This window comes from Mchenga conophoros, linkage group LG23 (genome assembly GCF_057382185.1).
Source record: "Mchenga conophoros isolate Kocher_MC1m ecotype Shallow Benthic linkage group LG23, M_conophoros_male_GT1.1, whole genome shotgun sequence".
Taxonomy (NCBI): domain Eukaryota; kingdom Metazoa; phylum Chordata; class Actinopteri; order Cichliformes; family Cichlidae; genus Mchenga; species Mchenga conophoros.
The window spans coordinates 49028298-49044887 of record NC_140547.1 but is presented as its reverse complement, the minus strand read 5'-3'; the positions used below and the strand labels follow the sequence as shown (position 1 = coordinate 49044887).

Genomic DNA, 16590 nt, shown 5'->3' with positions numbered 1-16590 from the left:
TCTGGATGGACCAGTTACCAGGGCATGGAAGGAGGACAGACTCATTGACTGAGGAGAAGGAATTTCCTGGGATTGGAGATCCTCTGGGTGAGTGGTTGATTAAAAGCATGCATAAAATAGAAGTTATCTGTTGTTATTGATTGGTAATAGATTGATAATTGGCCACATTTACAGCTGTATTGACTTGTTGTGGACGTAGTCGACTTCAGGTTTAAACACTCTAATTAACAGGTTGAAAATAGTGACATTAAAGGAAGAATATGCAGCGCCACCCTGTCAGACGCCAGTGACGGTGGAGCTCACTGATGAATCAGGTGAGCTGGATTCATGGCTGATTCAAAACTAAGATCCCCCTGCTGTGGTCAGGAAGGGGAGAACAGGGGGAAATAACATTTAAAAGAGGCATTTATAAACGTTTATGGGTCAAGCGAAACGGGATAAAAGGGGGTGTTTTACTGTTATTTTAATATCAGCATTATTATTGTATGAGAATCATGCAACAAGTATTGCATCGATGATCATATATTGAAGCTTTTGACCTTATACTAACATCTGTGTTCCTGTGATGGTTATAACCTCTGATGAATCTTCTATTTACAGGTGTTAGGATAATGATATAATTTTTATTGCAGGTGTAACCATGATCATTTTCATACATATTGCAACTTGTTGCTCATTGTAGAGTTGTGCTCAAGTTAATAAGGGTTAAAAGCTACAGTCAGCGCGAATGTCTGACTGATCTATTGAGGGAAAAGGCTTCGAGCATAGAAGGCCGCACGCGCTTACAAAACACTGATATCATGTTATTTTTTGTGATCTTTTCTTCAATTATGTCTTTAAGTTTAGTTTAAATAGTGGCAGTTAATTAAACGACATTTATTAAAATATTAAATACCTGAGTCAGAACATTACACGCAGATCACCTTAACGATCTGGGAAACCTTGTAGCTGCCTAACCTTTTCTTTTAATGTTCTAGCTCCGTTGATTTGACACATGGGGATGTGTCAAAAAAAAAAAAAGGGGGGGGAAGTTGAGCTTTAACATCAAACAAGGATTATTTGAACATTTTATAACTTCATTTGTGTCTTTAATACCTTAGGAATGGTAAAACTTAAGCTAATAGCGGCCCGAGAAGTTTCCGGTCTTTTGTAGAGAATCAGTAAGAAGCATAAATCATTATTTCCATGTGTAAGCATCAATCATTGAAATGAACTGAATAGCGTTTAGAAGATTTGTTAATTTCTTTGTCTTTTGTTAAAAAGAGTGGTTTCAATAATGTTCAGACACACCTTGCAAATGTGCTTATAACGAGTTGGCACTTGGTCTTTTGAAGGTCATAAGCTTCGTTCGGCGTGATGGTCCGGACTGATATATTGCAGGTATTGACTTTGAGTGCAGAGGGCTAAATGCAAACACGCTTACACACACATAGGATATGATTAGAATAAGTCCCTGGAACATTCTGAATGTTTTTAAACCAATTCTGAATCACTAGAAGGTCAGTAGATAACAACATTAGATTATTAGGGTTAGGAAGAGAGGTGTTTTGGTTTTCTGTCTCTTACAGAGAAAGGAACAGACACCAGACGAGGTCACAGATATACGAGGATCCTTCGCAGCAGAGACAGACACAGTGACTGCCAAGACACCAACTGGGTCCAAGGGTCATGGCGTTTGGGCTCCAGCTAGTCACCACGAAAGGATGGATCCCATAAACACAGCAATAACCATGAAGGGGTTGGCGGAAATCCGGGAACACCAGACCAACGAAGTTCGAGAGGCTCTTGGGCAAAAAGGGGGACACCTTCCTGTTCCTTTTTCTGGAGGATACACAGATCGTTGTTTGAAATCGGGGCAGAATAATCCCCTGATCTGTGCCACGACTGAAGGGTTGTCTAACCCCTGAGGTTGAAGAATGAAGAGCAGAGGATCACCCAACTGGACGACACTGGTAGCTGCAGCAATAACATAAAAGGCTAAAAGCTCCTTGGACAGAGGTTCTAGTCTGAGTACGTCTGGAGGGTATAAGGTAGCACCAAATAAAGCTGTGGGAGACCTGGGGAGTGTCATCTGTACCTGCTATTGTTGGAATCATAGTTTGTCTTGCATCTGAACTGCGCAAACATAGAGGTCATCCCACATATGGTTCGCCCCTCAGGGGGACAAAGGACCTCAGGAGTGAGAAGAGATGAACCCAGCCACACTGGATTATGGGGTGTTGGTGAGCTCATTATTCTAATGAGCTCATCAGGGGGAATTATTAGATTATAATATTATTTTATGCCATGTTAGACCCCTAATTAAAGATGGTGAATTATTATGTAGTTTTAGTTTGCATTATTCTCCTGAATTAGAAGAAGCTGATAACTATTGCATTAGTTAAACTGATTTGCATTACATTAAACTGCTGACTTGTTGTGAATGAATGATATTGTTTTATGATGCATTATACTGCTGAGTTATAAGAAATACTGTTCGCAGAAAGTAATTGTCTTATTTGTCTGATTAGAAGAGAACAGAATATACTGGAGTTTTCTGCCCCATCTCAGCAGGAGCAGATAGACGGGGAGCCAAGGTCGTAGCTTAGGTGCTGTGTGAGAGAAAGCATGTGAATGTTTAGGCTTTTTATGATAAGGTGGAGGCACCAGAGGCTATAAGAGTTTGAGCAATGCTCCACCATTTTGAGATCTGAGGCTGTCTGCATCAGTGTCCATCTCCCACGCGTGTGATCATTAAAATCATCGTTTGACTCAACCCGACCGGACCAGTGTTGTTATTGTGGTTTTTCCTCTTGTCTCCATCCCCAATATTTTGAACCATAACACACGCTATTTTAGTTTAAAATGCTTATAATGTTATGATAAATGGTAGTTTTGTTGTTACTTTTACAATATTATCCATCCTTCAGTTTCAGCGAACATGACAGTTAGCAGTGTAATAATTCCTCTGTGATAAAGAAAAATTAGCCTGTTTTCTTTTTGTGTGGGAGCTCGCACAGTGTTTCAACTTTACAGCCTTTTAATATGAAAGTCCTGTCAGTACACTTCCTTTTTACATCATTTCACACTTGCCCCGTGAAGGGCAACAGTCTGACGTCTGCTTAGCCAGGAAAGCTTCAGCTTGTTTCTTTCCGCACATCTTCCTCTTCACTGTCGGTGGCTTATAGACATGTTAACAAGCATGGACGTATCAAAACTTTGCTTGATTTTGCTGTTACCACTAGCTGTGTCCCATGATGCTGAAGGTAATACAAGGAAACTATTTTCATTATGCATTATTAATATTTTTAAATTTATAACCTCCTTGCTTTTAGTTTAAACTAAACACATTATTATGGGATTAAAAAGATGGTTTAACATTCACAAAATATAGAAACTAAAGTCCTCTCTGACACAGGCTGAATCTTGTATTTACCGTATTTTGCTGTCCCTGTTTACAGAGACTGTTGTGAAGACAGTCAGGAGAGAACACGATGTCACTCGGATTTGCAACAAGGAAAGTCAGACTACTATTGTTTTGATTATCTGTAAGATCAAAAGACAGAGGGACACAGGAGGAGAGTGTCATCTGCTGTATCGACACGGAGAGAACGTTACTCAGGAATGTGACCCCAGGTTCTCAATAACAAAAGAAAATCAGACTGCCTTTCTCGAGCTGACCAGTTTAACACCAGCTGATAGTGGGAACTTCACCTGTGAGTGTACAAACACTGAAGGGACATATATTGTCCATATCAGTGTCACTGTGGAAGGTAAAAGCATTTTGGTTTCTTTATCTGACACAGTTATTCAGCACTGTGGTAGCATTGTATTGACCTGCTTATGTGTTTTTTATTCTTGTAATTTGTTCATTTCTTTTCTTCTTATTTTCACTGACAGCAGTTTAAATACTCTCACTGACTCATTTATCAGGTACATCTTTGAACCGAGTTGGACCACCTTCAGCCATCAAACATGTCTTCATTTTTTGTGGCACAACAAGGCGCTAAAAACATTCCTCAAAGATTCTCAAGACATATTGAAATTACATCATCACACAGTTGCTGCAGATTCGTCAGCTGCTCTTACTTGAAGCAAACTTTCCGTTCCACCACATCCCAAAGGTGCTCTGCTGGATTGAGATCTGGTGACTGCGCAGGCCGTACATGATTTGAGCGCCGTGACATGGTGTGGTATCCTGCTGGAAGCAGCCATCAGACGATGGGTATTTTTTGGGCATAAAGACATGAATGTGGTCAGCAACAACCTTCAGGCAGGCTGTGGTGTTTAAATGATGCTCAGTGGTTACTACAGGGTCCAAAGTTTGCAAAGAAAATCCTTCACAGAGCATTACACCACCAGCAGTCTGAACTGTTAGAAATCAACTCATCGGGCAAGGCATCGTTTTTTTAGTCTTCTGTTGTCCAGACTTGCAAACTGTAGCCTCAGCTTGCTGTTGTTAGAGGACAGCAGTGATATCCAGTGTGGTCCGCTCTGCCTCAAGGTTTGATGTGTAAACAGCATTTTTACCCAGAGAATCACAGCTCACTGGATATTTTCTATTTTTCAGACCATTGTCTGTGAACAGAGATGATTGTGTGGGAAAATCCCAGCAGATCAGCAGTTTGTGAAGCACTGGGACCAGTAACATGTGCCATGTTGCTCTGTTTGAGCATTGATTTGCTGACATTTTATTATTTTATTAACCTTTATTTAACCAGGAAGATGAAGCTGACATGTGATTGACAAATGAAATGAACACTGAAATATTTGTGTTACACCCTGAACAAGTATACCTCATAAAGTGGCCAGTGAATGTATATAAGCAGTTGGACCAATTTCAGTTCATAGTAATATTCAGAAAAGATGCAAAAGAAGAAGAAGAAGACAAAAGAAAAGAGCACAGTGACAATATTTAAAGCTCTGTGGTTATAAAACTGGGGTTTCATTACTTCACTCAGAGTTTCAGTAGACGTAAACTGTGTTTGATTTGTGTTTTGATTTCCAGGAAATGAAAGTAAATGATTTTACTGACAAATGCATCTTTTCAATGATTTAGACACAAACGAGGCGCACACTTCAGCAGACAAATCTTTTTCCGTTTATCTGCCCGGTGTTGTGATCATCTTTATAACTGGAGTTATCGTGGGATTTATCTACTGGAGGAAAAGTAATGGGTGAGACTATTTTTGCTGCAGTAATTCAAAGATGATATAGATGTAGAGAAAGTAAAAGGAAACATCGCATTTCAATAAGTGAGAATTCGCTGTATGTTAAACATCATGTCTAGAATGAACACTTTTTATCCTTCCAAAAATAATTATCATTATTAAGAGAGAAGATAATATAAATGTAGATGTTCTTACTTGATTTTTCTCTGTTTGAATGTGAATAGTGTTACACTAATGCTGACATCCTTTCTTATCAACGTGGCTGCTTAAGGTCAGGAACATCTGGAGTGTCTGTACCTGAAAATCCCAACGGTTTGGTGAGCAATTTATTGCTACGATCTACAGCAGCTAGTTAAAAGTTTGCCAGTAAACATAAAACATGTACATTTATGTTTTAGGATGTTACTTATATAGATAATTACAGATTAGTGCTATAATACTATTAGTGCCAACTTCAGTGTCCTTTATTTTGTGAAGAAGCTCTTACAGAAATGAGCAGAAACATTAAATAATCCAGGCAACAGATGGAGAGATTTAAAGATCAATAGAGTGTGTGGGTAGACCGGGTTGAACTTGATTAATACCTAAAATATTTCACTTTTCTAAAGGATGACGATGAGCCAGATCAGCCCTATACAAACCTTCAGCAGCCATCGAGTGATTCCTACCAGACTATCATCTCAGTGAACCATCAACACGACAACAAGACACGCTCAGCAAGAAGCACAGGAACTGTGGGAGTGGATAATAAAGCTCTATGAAACATTTTAAAGTATATAAAACTTTAGGTGACATACTAATATAATAATATTCATATATTATAATAAACGTCCATCTTTTCACACTGGATAGTTGTTTCCCAGTAATGGAGACCATTCAGTCATAATACTCCAACTCAGGCTCTCAGATTTAATACAATACAAACACAATAAACTGTGGCAAACATGACTCTTTGTATCAGACTAGTTTTGTTTTTTAACAAACATCTCATCATAATTTGAACACAATGTCCATCCAGATAAACAGAGAGATCAGTCTGGCTTAAACAATGTTGGTGGTTTACCTTCTACTGTCCTTCCACTTTTATGCACTTCTATTTTAGACATAGTAAAAGTTTCAGTGTAGACACAAGAGGTGAAATAAGGAGGGTGCAAGTCTTCCTCCTTTCACTATAGTCTACCTCACACTGTCAGCCACAGTTACTTCCTCACCAGCATGACTGCACGGAAACTCTGCTTTCTCCTGCTTCTGCTTGTGGTTTTTAGCAGTGAAGGTAAATATATATAATTAAAAAAGAAAAGCTGTAAAGCCAGGTGTTTAAGAAGAAAGCTTTAGTTAGGTTAGTGAAATAATATATGTGATTGATTTTCCCACAACAACAAATATATAGAAACTATAATCCCGATTTTGTTTCATTTTAACTGGAACAATTTATAGAGACTCTTGTGAAGACAATTGGAAAGAAACCCGATTCCACTCAAATATGCAGCAAAACAACTCTGAATATTACTGTGATGATACTGTGTGAGATCAGCACAGAGAGGAGCCGAGGAGAACAGTGTCGTCTGCTCTATCGTTACGACCGAGGCTTTATTCATGGCTGTGACTCCAGGTTCACACTGATCAAAGAAAATGAGACTGTGTTTCTCCACCTGCTCAACTTAACATCTGAAGACAGTGGGAACTACACCTGTGAGTGTGGATTTCGTGGTGGATTGTATGTTCTCCATCTCAGTGTGACTGTGAGAGGTAAAAACATTTTCTATTTATACCCACACCGCAGATTCAAGGTGGATGTTTGGAACTGCGTTAACACTTTCTTTTCTGTCATACATGGTTTGAGGTCGTCATTCCCGCCTGCAGCGGATTAATGAAAGGTTTCAGTCAGGAGATGAACATCTGGAATGTTTTTAAGCTGTTCTTCTGGCTAATTTGTTTAAAATTTCATTATAAAACTGCTCCAATCACAACTTTGTTGTTATTTCATCAGTGAAATGTTTGAATGATGCAATTGTAACTCTAATGTAATGAAAAGATAAACATGTTTTCCACTTTAATATAACAGGTTAATGCAAATTTCGTGACTTTTCATGTTTTCAAAATGAAGTTTTTTTGTGTGTGTGGCAACATTCAACAGACGATGGAGATTCTTCTGGCATGAAGTTCATGGCTACAGTTCCCATCATTTCTGCTGCTGCTTCACTCATCAGTGTGGCTGTGATAACCTGTGGTTACAGCCTGAGGAGAAATCCTCGCAGGTGAAAACTTTTACTGACGCACTCATGAAATGACCCTTTGAAATCACTTGAGCACATTACTGCATACAGCAGCCACTGTGGTGTTCAAAGTATCTCATAGGTTCTTTTAAAACACCACACATTAGTTGTAGACATAGCTAGTCTTGTTTTTGAGGTATTTTTCACCCCATGACCTCTGATGTTTTTATCCTAACAGAGAAAACAGATCAGGTCTAACTAACTTAACAGGATCTGAAACTCGCCAGATGTTTGTGAGTTTTCCATAGTTCTGTTTTACACTTAATTGTGCCGAGGCTGCAGTGCATTATGTCTGTGTTTTAAGCTGCACTTTAATTAAGTGTAAATGACAGTGTAAATTGTTGTTTAGGACAAAGAGGACCGCTACATGAGCCTTCATCGGCAAAACATCGATGTCTACCAAACTATCTCCTCCGGTCGCCTTCATCATGATGCTGAGGCCGCTGCATGTCACAGTCATGTACAATAATAATCAGAGATGGAGTTTTTACCCTGACTACGTGATCTATAAAACTATGATGCTAGACATGCTATCTATAAAAGACACTGACATTTTAACTTGCCAGCATCATGTGTACTGTTAGTTTGTTTTGCACTGAAAAAAGAGAAAAATATTAACGTCCAGTAAAACTTGTAATGATGTTGTGAATGAATTGCCTTAATTCATGGCTTTTAACACCATTTAATTTCTGTTTTTTATCTGGTTTGAACGTTGAAAATCCTGCCACTTGGCTCTGTGGCCTCTGCGATCATTATGGTTTTTGCTATACTGGTCCACTTGATAGTCATATTTGATGATGATTTTACTTTATTTTGAGTCATTAGAATCAGAACGGGGGTCAGGAAAGAAGAAAAAAGATAAGCTGGGGAGAAAGTTAACAGAAGAAGAGGGAAAAATAGAGAAGAAGAGAAATAGATGGAGAGGAAGAGAGAAAAAATACTGAAAATCTATTTCATCATCTGCTGAAAAACACAAGGAAAAACCAACACAGTGGGGAACCCACAGCAACAACCAATAATATGCAGTAAGTAGGCTAGTAAGTAGTAGTAAATAATAGATATTAAATGTTACTGTTACACAGTAAATGGGCCCAGAGGGCCGAGACCTGAGGGCACCCCACCCGCAGCACAGGCCCAACAGAGCCAGGGGGCCGGGCCCCACCGAGCAGCCGCCCAGAGTGAGCCACTAAACACAGAGAACCACTAATGCACTGTGGGTGGGGGCACCAGCTACTGGCAGGAAGTGTGGTGGGGGGAAATAATACGTGACTATTTTTATGTGGAGTGGAATTAAACTGCCATAGAATATGCTTGTGGTGGATTTGACTCAACACAAGCGTATTGTCAAAGTGTTCTTTGGCATGCATCGAGACAGTTTCTCAGATACTGAAGTGACTTGAGCAGAGCCAGTTAAAGCCTACTGTGCTTGAGTGGGCAGCTCAAGTTTCCACGTGGAAGGTTTAGTGAGACAAAGACAGGAAGTTGAAGCTGCTGACTAATAATCTGCAGGTTCCTGATTTGAGTCTCTGTTAAGAGGATGGTGTCTCTGAGATAATTGCTTTTGTGCATCGATAAATAAACAGGGAAATAAATGAATAGAAAAAAGCATCCGAGCGGATGTGCACCGATGGTGTGCCCACTGGTCTTAAAGTGCCTTTGCGCCCCTTACCATTTATGGAGGTCCCATTTGGGCACATTGGCATGGACCTATAGTGTACATGGATATTGCTTTGTATTAGTTCTGGTATATTATACAACACAATAACATGATGCAGTGCTGCTGTGCACCATTTCTGCAAAGAGTGTGGTGCAAGCAAGGAAGATAAGATAACTCTTGCACAGTCATACCTAGTGCAATAATACAACAAAATTGGAAACTGTCCCACGATAACACAATCATTTAGATACAATATTGGACTTTGTTTACATGTAACTGCACAAATAGAATTTAGAAATGTAATTATTGACAAGAGTGAACAACCACTTATAATGTAATCTACAGCTGTGAGCAAACAGCTAGATAGAGAATCAGAAGTGTTGTGTTTTCTACAAAGTTTGCTGTTTCAGTGAGAGTCATATGTCATATCATTTCAAACAGTGGCGATCCAGAAATGTTGTACAAACGAGTAAGACTAACTATAGACTTTAGCCAAAGTTGTTAAGTTAGCTAAAGAGTTGGGATTGTGTGTAAGGCATAAATAAACCTAAAATGCAATGTTTTGGACGTTCTTTGGCACATTTCCCTGCTGTAGGGGTCTCTGCAAGCATACGGGGCTCTGAGAGGGAACAAGATGACAACGAGGAATTCTACTGGAAACAGTCGATCATGTCTGTCAAAGCTGAATTCAGGGCAAACTAGGCTAAATTAGTGTTTTTAGCTAACAGCTACAGTAAGCATAAAAGTGACTGTTGGGCTATTATTTGTTAACAGGGGCGATTTTAGCCCATTTTTGGGGTGCTTTGGTTCATTTTTGGGGTGCTTTGGTTCATTTTTGGGGTGCTTTGGTTCATTTTTGGGGTGCTTTGGTTCATGTTTGGGGTGCTTTGGTTCATTTTTGGGGTGCTTTGGTTCATTTTTGGGGTGCTTTGGTTCATTTTTGGGGTGCTTCAGCACTTACTTACTTTTTTTTGACAATATTTCCTGTTTGTGTGACACACTACTAAAAATATAAAAGGCAGAACTTGGTTGAGAGGTAACATTTTAACAACAAAAGTATCCATAATATTTTTTAATATTTTGTAATAATTTATTTGTAATAATTTATTCTGTTTCAGGAGTGTTTTTATGCATCTGTATTATATTATACAAACACATTAAAAGTGAATCTCTGTCCAAAATATGCACTCAGTTTACTTCTTACTCACTATGAGCATCATTCATTATTCTCCTCCAGTAATTAAGGTTAGGATATGTATTTTTTTTAGTCCAATCCATTCTTCTTTGGCAGCATTTAAATAACCTTGATCAGAATTGATGGTTTTGTTACAGACTTTTCAAAAAAGTGTTTTGCTTTTCTTTCACAAATGTGAGATTAAATTGTTAAAAAGTACAAAACAGTGATGTCATGTTTTGTGACGAGGACCCAGGCACAGAGAGACTTGATGGATTTAATAATCTTTTGATTTAATAAAGAAATTTGCAGACGTGCACAGAGATGGTAAAATTATGATGACTGATAAAGGAGGCGAAGACAACAGACGATGAGGACAGGGAGGATGCAGGGACCGACAGAGACGGTGAAGAAGTCTCATTGTGACCAGTAAAGTGTATCTTGGCTGGCTGGGCAGCTCTCTGGGTGCTCAGCCCCCCGAAGCTCTGATCCTAGAATCCTCCCTGAATTGTGTTAATACAGTATGTCAACATGAAAGCATAACTGTACAGGGTGGGCCAGTTATATGGATACACCGTAATAACATAGGAATGGTTGGTGATGTTAAAGTCCTGTTTGTGGCACATTAGTATATGTGAGGGGGCAAACTCCTCAAGTTCGGTGGTGACCATGGTGACCATTTAGAAGTCGGCCATCTGATACCAAATGATACCAAACAAGGCAAAGTAAATAATTTTTAAAAGTAAATGTAGAGGAAACATCAAAAGTTGTCACGGCTGGGGCAGCAGTCGTGTGGTGGAGTGAATGAGGACCAAGATGCAGACGGCGGTGGAGATGCGAGTGGAGATTTATTTACAGTGAAAATAACAAAGGTGAGGGAAGAAGCGAACATCAACCTAAACTGGGAAGAACTAACAGACAAAGCAGAAAACATGAGGGCAGCAGGGAAACACAGAGATGACACGAAGAAGGAAGAGAGACGTGGAGAAACACCGATGGATACGGAGACTTTTCACCTGTTCCTTTTGTTTGAAGTGGCCGAACTTGGCCACAGTAGGACGTGGTCTCCCGGTCGCAGCCCGCATGGGGCCGATGCGATGCACTCTATCAAAGGCGATGTTCTTCACCGTGTCCTCCAGCAGCTTCAGGTGGGTTTTGATGAAGTTTTTGCACTCTGAGCCTTCTTCATCACAAGATCCTGGAAGCACTGATCAATGTAATCTTGGAGAGCTTCTAAACTCTCCCCGTTGTTCTCCAGGGTGTTGGAGATGATTTAGACAAATATTGTTAGTTAGAAGACTATTGATAAGTGTATTTGGTAATACTGAAGCTTAAAGGAATTTGTTCAATTCTAAACTACCATTCGCTTTAATTTTCCGCCAAAATCTCCGGCGTCTGACGTCAGTTACAACATGAGTCGCTTACCTCTGTCACTCTGAAGTCACATTGAGTTTTCCTCACTGACTGTTTCAGACAGGATTGTGGGAGCAACACAAAAAGCAGCTTCAGCTGGAAACACACAGTTTAGTGTCTTTGCTGCTCGCTTTAAGTCACAATAAACAGGAAACTCATTGTGTCTCATGTCAGAATCTCTCATATACAGGAAAGGAAGAGGCGGAGCTTATTTCCTGCAGGGAGAGGTTAGCAGTCTGTGTCTTTCTCATTTCTGACTCCTAAAGAGCTGAAAAACACAGGCTGTTATTGGCTGGCTGACACTGGGATTAATGTCCTTGAAGCCAGCAGTCTTTAATGTCCAGGTTCAGAACGGGCAGGTGAAAAACAGTCCTTTATGTCCTCTGATGTTCAATAAACTGTCCTGATTACTGAGGGAGCAGAGAAAGTGTCTCCATCACTCACCACAGCTGGATGCTCTGAAATCCTGGAATCCAGCTGTGGAGAGGAGCGCCGGCGGCGTGGACGCAGTTTAGTAATCAGGGAACGGGAGACAGGAGGGAAACACAGCTGGGACCAATTACACACACGAGACAGGAAACAGTAACACAGGACTGTCAAAGTAAAACAGGAAATATAACACAGTCCAAAGTAAGGAGACGTGGGACACAGTGAAGACACAGAAACAGAAACCAGAACTATAATCACAAAACAAACTCAGAAACATAAAGAGTGAATCAGCTGATTCAGTGTTTGTGACAAAAACATGGATCCTGGTTAATAACTTTTATTTGTTTGTTTCTGTATTATTTTGTGTATCGTTCTTATGAGCTGTTGTTTTGTCAGTGAAATATTATTTCATTGTTTTAAGCTTTTTGTTGACTTTGAAGTGCTTAAGTTGATATTTTTGAACATTTAATTTGTTCGATTATTGTCGAGTCGATAAAACTGTCAAACGCACAGCTGCTTCCAGCACGGCCGGAGGAGAGGTGGCCGAGCAGACGCACAACACACACAGCTCACAGGTTTGCATTTCTAGATATTGCAGATGTTGCAGAAATTGAGAGTAAAGAACTCAGAGATCCAGCGCTGTCTCCTGCCCCTTATTTATACACCACAACACAACGACAGGCGTAACTCACACAAACGGGTAACATGAGGCTCAGATGCTTTGGACGTGTTCACATATACTGGACACAGAATGATGAAGATGGAGCTGCAGGAAGGAGGAAAAGAGGAAAAACACAGAAAAGATTCACAGATGTGGTGAAAAAGGACACGACAGCTTCTGTTTGTTAGTTTGGTTTTTCTTTATTTGGTAAAGATTCAGAAATAAAGAGAAGATCACATGTTTGAATATTATATTAACGTTCTGTAATTACAACAAGTTGTAAAATCTTTCCAGAGTGAGAGAGACTGTGCAGAGACTGTAGAAGGACAGAGCAGCAGCAGAGCAGTCCAGATACACTGATGATCCTCTGTCAGATCCAGAGGGACACACAGGGCTGATGCTGGACTCTACATTGTGTCTGACAGTGGAGCTGTTCTCAGAGCAGTTCACTCTGCAGCACTGACAGTCATCTGCACTTCATTCCTCTGTCAGTCACTGCTGGATGAAGCTCTCCTCTCCACCTCCCAGTAACATGGCCCAGTCAGAGCGTCTCTACACACAAGCTGCTGCTGCTTCAACCTCTCTGGATCATCAGGACACAGCTGCTCCTCTCTCAGCACACACACCGTCCTGTTTAATGCCACGACCTCCACCTGCAGAGAGGAGGAAGAGCAGAGGAGATAAACGAGTGTTTCCAGAGACTCTTCATCAGCTGTCAGTCAGTGATGCAGCACATCCAGTATAAAGAGCAGCAGGGACGTCAGTGCTGGGACTGTACTAGGACTCATTGTTGCTTCACTTTTTCTAATCTTTGGATTTTTATTGAAGTTGCTGAAAATGTTTTTCCCTCCTAGTTTGAGTTTGGACTTTCATTCATTAGAAGAACCTTGGTGTGTCCACTCTGAGCTCTGTAGGAACCCCAACAACAAGCCCAACAATCCAGATGGACGGTTCCAGCTGTTAACTGGAGGAATTCCATCCAAACATCTGCTCTCACTAAATTCTTCCTCACCTACAGACTGTGTTCTTCACTGCTTTAAACTTGGAAATCAATGCAGTCATTGGTCTGCGTGCTGCTTTGTTCAGAGAGCTGATTGGCTGTTGACAGTGTTTGATCAGAGCGTGTCAGCCGTTACTATGGTGACCATAAGGGTGAGAAACAGGAAGTGTTTGTGTCCAATCCTGAAGCCTGTCACCGTGCTCCTCTCACAGCTTCACTGAGAAGCTGCAGCTTTACAGGAAACACTGGATCTTTGTTTCATACTGACTGTGTTTAGTACAATACTGCTGACAGCACCACCCACTCACTCCATCACTCTACTTACAGCAGAGTCTTCAGTCTGTAGTCTGGACTCTGCTGAAGATCAGACAGCTGCTTCACTCCTGGATCCTGCAGCTTGTCGTTGTATCTCAGGTCCAGCTCTCTCAGATGGGAGGGGTTGGACTTCAGTGCTGCTGCCAGATAATCACAGCTGATCTCTGACAAACCACAGCCCCACAATCTGTATAAAGAATGAAAGATGTAAGTTTATTAGACAAAGTGCTTGAAATCATTCAGTGTTTCATCATCTGTTCAGAGCTGAAGAAGGTTCAGAATGTAGAAGTTTAGAAAATGGAAACTCCAAACAGCTGAAGCCAACAGGAAGCAGCTTCAAACAGGAAACTGTGCAGAGTTTCAGACTATATGTCCTGATGCAGCCAGTTGGATTTTGGAGATTTGAATCTCTGTTCTGTGACTAAGTCCTTGAATCATTTCTTCCAGTTCGTCCAACAAGACAGACTAAGTATTGGACATGTGTTGTGGCTCCATCAGGGGAGCTTCTAAATGTGATGTGATGGCCCCTCTGGGTCTGTCAGGTCACAGCACTGAAGAGAGCTCAAACTGGGCACACAGTTGTTCCAGTCTGGACCAAAGACTCTATACTGGGACTGAGGGACTGCTTTGACTGCACCCACTGGGACTTTTTAAAGGCTCATGTTCTCACTTAGATCATCGATTTCTACTGACATTTCTTTCTGGGAAAAATGGGGATTACTTTGGAAACAGGAAGTATTTTCCCCAATAAGCAGCCCTGGATTAGTAAATCACTCCAACATGTTCTCAGGCAGAAGAAGCTGTCTTGTTATGAGGGAGAGAAGAAAAAGATTGAGGCACAGAAACCTGTTGAAAGAGAGATAAAGCAGCTAAAATCAGGTGTAAAAGTAAAGCAGAGGATGAGCTGAATAAAGGACACTCAAGGCTGGCTTGGAAAGGAATGAAGTCCATGGTGGGGATGCAGAACAAGGAGCAAAGATGAATGTGATGCTGAATCAGCAGAAGACTTGGACTCATTTGATTCCAGCTTTGATATCATTGATTTCAATGAAGAGCTTTGTGATTGTAGCAAAGGGCTGGTAGCTCTGAGAGTCCCACTGATGAGGTGTTTGTGTGGAAATCTCTTAGTGGGACCAAAGAGAGAAAAAGCCCTGGTCCTGATGCTGTGGGAGGGAAATGATTGAAGTGTGCTGTGAGGAACTGACTGGGAGATTTTCACACATTTTCCAGTCCTCCTTGGAACAACAGGAAGTTCCCAGCATATGGAAACAAAGGTTAAGTGTCCTATGGCACTCAGTGATGATGGTGCTGTGGCCCCACCACCTCCACCTCTTTGTAAAGGAACTAACTGTAATCTGAAGCTTCAAATGGAACTAAGACTTCCTCCACTAGGTGGCAGTGTCTGATGAGAAAGTGTTAGTGGAGCTGGCCTGGAGTCAGAAACAGGAAGATGCAGGATTTGGGCTGAAATGGGCAAAAGTGGTTAGCACTAGTGCCTTAGAGCAAGAAGGTTGTAGGTTGAAGCTTGTTGGTCAGCTGGGCCTTTCTGTGGAGGTTGGATGTTCTCCCACAGTCCAATGAAATGCTGCTTAGGTTCATTGGTGCTTCTACATTGGCTGTAGGTGTGGATGTGAGGGAGTGCTTCTCTGTCGCTCTCTGTTGGCCCTGTGATGGACTGCTCACCTGTGCAGGTGGACCACGCCTCTTGCCCTATGACAGCTAGGGCACAGGCTGCAGCCCTGTGAGCCTAAGCTGAATAAACAGTTAGCAAAAATGATCCATAGATGGCCTGAAATCCCCCAGTTAGCAGTTTGGTAGATAGCTATGACATGCTAATCCCATCCAGCAGCTGTATTCTACCTGTAAGCTGATCCCTGCTGAGCCAAAGCACTTTTTCATATACAAATTACAACCTTTAATAGAAACCTATTGGTCAGCATCTTATTAGCCTGCTGTTAGCTTCATTCCACAGAAAACTGAGAGAAACTAACAGAGTTGATAAAGAATAAAGAGAAATGTGCTGATTTAAAGCCTTTGAAGTGCTTCAGATGATCTCTGTCCACTTCTGTCCACTCATTCATTCATGTAAGCTTTCTAATGCAGCTTTGATCTTCACAGTCTGCTTGATGAAACTCATTCTAACCCTGAATGTCAGAGTGTTCCTCCTTCTCTTTCCCATCATTCATGCTGGCAGTGGAGGAGATTTGGATGTTGGACTGTGTTTTGGATGATGTGTGTATGTTTGTGTTGGACTGCTGTCTGTAAAGCAAACGCACATTTTGCTTTGGATTTCAGTGTCACACAGACTTTAAGGTGCAATGAAGAGTTTGAGAGTTTCACAGTGAATTTTCCAGTGGAGGATTTTTCTTCTTCTTTGAAGGTTTGAAATGTGAACATTGTTCTGCTGCAGTCAATGGACTAAACCAGAGAAGAAGAAAACAGACTTTACCATGAAGATCCTCAGTGTGGATCAGTATAATATCAGCCTGATGTCTGCAGTTTAGTGTCAGCACAA

General features: G+C 40.9%; 1 pseudogene across 1 annotated transcript in view; it reads right to left on the bottom strand.

The window, feature by feature from the left end:
- LOC146548226 (NACHT, LRR and PYD domains-containing protein 12-like) overlaps positions 1-16590 on the bottom strand; it is a 242249-nt pseudogene that overhangs the window by 202314 nt on the left and 23345 nt on the right. The gene's annotated exons all lie outside the window — the stretch shown is intronic.